Consider the following 6,357-nt stretch of genomic DNA (forward strand, 5'->3'; position numbering starts at 1 on the left):
GACCCAGTTTCTACCATCCGCCAAGGCGCGTAGCGAGGAATTTGCCAAGGGAGGGGCGAACCTGTAGGCAAATTATCAGTCGTAGATTCGGCATTGGAAACTATATAAGCGTAGCGCCACCATAAGTTCGCTTAAAGCGTACAAGAACATTTTGGCCGAAAATACCTCCCAGATCGCTGGAAATGGCATTTCCCAGGCCTTGCAAGTTGCTTCTTAGCATTTTCTATTTGAAATTGCAAGTGATATCATAAAAATGTACAAAAAATATGCTTAAGGGGGGGGGGGGGGCGGTTGCCTCCTTCGCCCCCTGGCTACACGTCTGCATCAGCCGTACAGGGGCAGCATTAAGAAAAACATCGACCAGGGGGGGGGGGGTTGGAGGGGATTTCATTTCAATTGTAGATAACATTCCAACAGTTACTTGAGTAATACAGGCAGGAAGTGGGACATAAAGGTTATGTAATATGAACATTATAACATGCAACTAGCAGCATTAATTGAACAAAGTGTTTATTAAACTTGGCTGGCAAAAGAAAATATCAAACAATTCAGTTTCCATTATTTTGTGTCCTCCTGTATCGTCATTTCAGGCCATAGCAACCATCTCCGAGGGTTAAGAGTGTTTTGGCGGCCAAGGTTATATTGAAGACACCGGCCTTCTAGGACAGCTGAGAGACTAACAGGTACATGGTCACAATGATAAAAGCTATGTTTAGTATAGTCAGTTGTCAGGGAATACCTTGTCTGGTATCTCGCAGTAAAATACTATTCAAAAGACGAAATTGCTACGATAATACAGTAGTACAGGGGTTTTGCACACACACGGAAACCGCCTTATTTTTACAGCTTTGTGTACAAAATTTGTGATCTTGGCATTGCCCTAGAAATGTGCATGCTCATTTCTTTATGTGACAGTACCAAATTAGCTAAAATATATTCTACAGTAAATACACCAAATATTTTGCTCACAGATCCAGATGCAAGTCCGGGTGGTTGGTATAAAATCTTAAGTGTCCCAGAAACTTACACAGGTGCTTTATCTTTCACTAAAGTTTGAAGGTTAATGGAATGGAATACATATTAGTGGTTTAAGCTTTGGGAACAGAAATTTGCAATTGTCTACACTACCTTCAAAATCCGAAAAAAAAGCTCAAGTATCCGATTATTTTCTGAAAAAATGGTGGAATTTATTTCTGCAGGTCCTGAGCATCTGGGAAGGCACTACTAACATTCTTTCTCTGGGTGTTCTTCGCTCCGTCGCCAAGAATAACGACCGAACTCTTCGGGTTTTCTTCAACTCTTTGGAGTCGAGGCTTGAAGCGGCTTCTCAGTCGAACTTTGTGGAATTGAAGAAAGCCTCTAAGAGACTGCAGGTATCCAGCAACAACCTAAAGAAACTTTTAAAGGATGCCTTGAATGAGGGTCCGACGTTCATGGAGTTAGCAGGGAGAGATTTAGCATACAGTTTGTCAATACTCTATATTGGATCCCTTCTGGTGGAACATGCATCCTGGACGGAAGCAACTCAGGGAGATGCTTTTGTGGCTCAAAGGTAGACTTGAAACTTTGTAGACTGTTTTACTTTATTTATGTGACATAAATTGTATGAGATATTTATAGGTAACTGATATTCTGTTTGAATTTTACATTCTACTTCACCATAGAAATTCCCAAGATGCTTTCATGAGATTGCACAATTCATGGATTCAGTGTCTTACATCATCATTCTGTTCGGATGATATGTGTCGAACTTGAACATTCGGTTCTCGTTTAGTATTAGCGCTATATCAGATCCTTCATGGATAGCTGTGAGTTTCTACAGTGGATCACTACAGGTAGAACTTAAATTACTGTCGTAATTTGAACCAAGTCTTGTTACATCGGATTCCTTATGGTAGAAGGTATATCCTTGGAAATGCAACTGACGAGATATGCTCTATAACTGAAAGGCAAAACTAAACTTTCCTTTTTCTTTTTCAAATATTTTATATTTTAGCAAGGGCGTAGGAACCGGGGGGCTGGGGGCGCCAGCCCCCCAGTGAAAAATATGGAGGGGCGGAAGTATCATTCCGCCCCCCCCCCCCCCCCCGCTTCGCAAGTCAGAAAACCCCTTTTTCATTTCCAAATGAGTAAAAAATCTCATTTGGAGCACCAAATTGCATCTAAGGCCAGGTGAAAATGCAAAATTATTTACAAAATGGAGTGGGTGTTGAAGTGTGCTACATTGCACCGAATTGCATCTGAGGCCACCTGGAAATGTCAAAAAATTCCAAAGGGGAGGGGGACACCCCCTCCCCTTAGACCCCTCCCCCGGGCCGGCCATCAGTCTTCAGCCCCCCCCCCTACACTCAAAAGTACCTTCCTACGCCACTGTATTTTAGGTTCTGTTGGATCCTCCCCATTCCAATCCCCTCACTCTATGTAAAGACACACTCACTTTGTTAAAAGACTGAATTGGAACATTATTTGCATATCATGCATACTCATTATTTGTTGGGGTAGTTTATTCCCCGTTTTGTACTTTCATGTCCAGCTTCAAAGTATTGACAGTTTGAGCAGTATGAATCAAATAGTACTGTAAGTCAGGAACTGTTTGTACTGTTAGTACGAGTGTTTTGAAGCAGAATATCAGAGGACAGTATAGAGTGATAATGGCACTGTCCCACCCCACAGACATTGATATCTGCTTTTTGTTTGTTGGTAGTCACGAATGCCTTCCTTTATGATCCTGCCTTCATAATGTCAAGAAATCTGAAAATATTTCCACAGCGGACATCGGAATATATCTAATTCATTTTACTTTTTAAGAAAAAGTCACCCAGGAAAGAACCTGGGCACGAAAACCAAACTACCAAACGACTGATCCGCTCTCAGCCCCAGTCCCCTTGCATCGGGGCTGTGACTGTGTGATCATCGTCAGGTGTGTATCACCATTCCCTAAGGGAACAGATACTACACATGATCTTAGCCAAAAGGCCGAGAAGCGACCTAATTCATTTTGCTATCTAATTCATTTTGATCTATCTAATTCATTTTGCTATCTAATTCATCATCTATCTAATTCATTCATCTATCTAATTCATTTGCTATCTAATTCATCAAAGCTATCTAATTCATTTTGCTGATCAGATTAGGATAGGCCTATCTCATCCATGTTTCACTTGAAAAGGGCCATTTCGTCTTTCTTTTACCAGGTTGTGCAAGCAGGATCTTTGTCCCGTAGTGAGAAACTTTCATAATGGACATTACAGCCAGAGTGGACTTTTATAGAACAGGACCCCGGTGATGGAAGGATACCCCGAATAAATAGGGGCAGGATTTGAAGCTCTTCAAATTGAAAGTAGGGACGTATATCCCCAGCCTTGGAGTGAGTCACCTTGTGTTCTAAGCACATACGCTCGTCGCACTATTAAATGCTAAAATAGGAATTGGGAATTGCATCTATAAATGTAAAAGAAATATGTGTTGTCTTAACAAAAATTGACCTGTTATTGCCGTCAGCCTGAAGTAATACGGCAATGATTTTCAAGTTGTGGTCTCATTTGAACCAGATTCTACAACTAATTTGAAAGGGAATCTTCCATTATGACTAAAGTGCGTGTCGATATGAAATTGAAGAGGGAATATGATGTATTTAGATCCCAGTATTTAACACTCTCTGCCAACCAACAGGCATCAGAAGGGTGTGATTCGTCTCTGAAGAATTGTTAATTTTGCTGGACGCAAGTTTGTTTAATTGAAGCCTTAAGTGCAATAGTAAGTCTGGACGTTTGCGTTATGATTCCACTGCCATTAAAAATTATGAAGCAAAGAAATTTTCTGTTAAAGGTCTAAGCAGCCATTTTTAATGGCTTCAGTCACCCTTTGAGGGTCATAAGATTGAAAAGTATAGCTTTATTTTAAGTAAAGGGGGAAAGGTCCAAAGTCTGTATATTACTCTGATTTCCTCCAAAAATAATACTCAGATAAATAGGGGGGGGGGGGGGAGGGGGTTAGGAAACATAAATATCTGGAAACAAATTTCATTATTGATTATTAAATCATAAGTAAACTTATTGATGGTTATGTGATGATGAAATCTAAAGGTGAGTCTGTCTTTGTTTTGAATTAATGGTAAGCTTATTACGATTTATAATTATTAACAATTCCGTGCCAACAAGAGAATAAATTCATGTTTGACAAGAAAAAAAAAATTCGGATATTAAGAATTTAGCCTTAGTCCAAAAAGAGACAGAATACAAAGATTTGACTTCAAAATTTTTATCGCATTTTGTGAGGAAAATGTGAAAAGAAGTGGTCTGTTGAAAGTCATTGCCAGTCAAAGTTAAAAGCTCAAACTTAAAGCTGATTCTCAGCCATTTAAAGAATTGCTTTGTACCTCTGTGTGTACTAAAAGCAGAAGATGAACTCTTTGAAGGCCTGTTTTTGGATAGTTGATGGTGTTTGAAGCTTCACTGACTCCTGTGTTGCTGTTTATACTTAAATGTACAGCAGATTTGTTGTAATACTGTCATCACATTTCTTTAATGAAGAGAAGATTTGTTACCAAATAAAACATAACCATATACCTTTACCTTGACTTGTGGCACTTGTGTAGCAAATTATCTACCAAGTTGCTAGCCTAAATCAAATCAAATAAAACTGTTAGCAAACTGCTGATCCACTAGAGAGCCTGTGTAGGAAAATGTGTAAAAGTTAGTTAGCCTGACGTTACGATCCTAGCAGGATCTTCTTCAATGACTAAATGACAAGTGTCATTCAGTCTTTGGAGAAGATCCTGCTAGGATCGAAACGTCAGGCCAAATTGCTAGCCTATTATGTATATAGAAGTCTGGTCAGAAGTTTATATATTACTCATCATATGAAAAGGTCGGTCAGTAATTGCCAGCAAGTTTATTGTGCGTGTAGATGTTTAAATTCTCAAACTGAAATTATTATTCATAATTTATTACTATGGAAACGATAATTTCAGATTACAAATATTTTATATAAAATCTTTGAAAATAAATGAGAAACAGACATTTGTTGTATTTGTGTAATGTTTTTAATATTGTTTGTGATTGTAATAACAAAGTGATACTAAATCTTGTTAACTTGTCCAATAACAGAAAATCTATTTAGATTACTTGAGCGTGATAACTCCAGTCTGTTAACCATTCAACACTCCAGACCACAAAAAATTAACCAAGTCAATGGTCAGTCTCATCTTTGATAAAAAACCTCACAAATCAACTTTGGTGACTCAAATTCATGGTTCATTACAATGCCATTGCACAAGACACAATATTTTGACTTTCACAAGTGCATGAGGGGTATAGTAATTATAATAAGTAATTATCAAAAAAAAAATGCATTTTCCAACCAGTTTGGACAATTTAATTCTGCTAATACCACTGGGGTCTCTCCTCACGTATCATTCTTCAAAGCACTCTACTGACAGTATGAACAGTTCCTAATCTTTATCTGATTCTGATGCTAATACCTCTCTATACTGTCCTCCCATGTCATGCTTCAAAGCACTCGTACTGACAGTGGATATTCATACTGTCAATGTGAAGCAGGACATGATAGTACAGAATAGCAAAAAATTGTCCCAACTAGCTGCATTTTCTGTGGAGAAATATTTTAATGCTTGAGACTTCCGTCTACTAAGGTTGGCATGAAGCAAATGATTGACCTACATCAAAATATTTGTCACAACTGGTGTAGTCGTTCATGAAATTTTAATAATGGAATAAAATGAAATCTTTCCACACATTTTTGTAAAGTAAGATTTTCATTACAGAACTCCACTTACCTTCAGATATCATTTGCACTTGCCCAGGGATTAATTTAGTGTTCAAAGTTTGCATAGCATTATTGAAGTCTCTGAACTTTAGTCTTCTATAAAATACTATGGTTCCTGTGTACAAACACTGCTATACATTTTTGCACTTGTATAGCAACCTTCCCAATGTGATACCAGATCAATTATTATTCCGGGGGGGGGGGGGGGGGGTGCGTTGCGGTCAAGTGGTTAAGGCAGTGGACTGGTGATCTAAGGATTACAGGTTCGAGCCCTGGCCAGATCATTGCGTTGTGTCCTTGGGCAAGGCACTTTATCTCCATTGCCTCTCTTCACTCAGGTGCATAAATGGGGACTTGAGAGGTGACTTGTAAATATAGTTGCGTGCGCCGGTTTCTGGCTGCAACCTATGGGAAGTCCACCGAGGGACACGTGGTTGTGGTACACTGTGGTGCCCCAGGAGAGATTGATTGAATTGCGCACACTTTGGTGTGTAGGTGTGACAAGTTACCACATGACCAAGGCTAATAGCGCCTTTGAACAATTTCTGTTGACCTTGGCGCTATATAAAT

The 6,357-nt window shown here is 39.1% G+C and overlaps 1 long non-coding RNA gene and 1 pseudogene across 1 annotated transcript; one reads left to right on the forward strand and one right to left on the reverse strand.

Moving 5' to 3' along the window:
• The first annotated feature begins 379 nt into the window (after positions 1–379).
• LOC139980571 (uncharacterized) lies at positions 380–3,979 on the forward strand. The gene is made up of 3 exons (XR_011797593.1): positions 380–683; positions 1,200–1,552; positions 3,195–3,979. It is a non-coding gene; the product is annotated as an uncharacterized lncRNA (long non-coding RNA).
• LOC139981715 (U2 spliceosomal RNA) lies at positions 2,916–2,988 on the reverse strand (annotated as a pseudogene).
• Positions 3,980–6,357: the final 2,378 nt, after the last annotated feature.

Source organism: Apostichopus japonicus, chromosome 15 (genome assembly GCF_037975245.1).
Source record: "Apostichopus japonicus isolate 1M-3 chromosome 15, ASM3797524v1, whole genome shotgun sequence".
In the NCBI taxonomy this organism is placed as follows: domain Eukaryota; kingdom Metazoa; phylum Echinodermata; class Holothuroidea; order Aspidochirotida; family Stichopodidae; genus Apostichopus; species Apostichopus japonicus.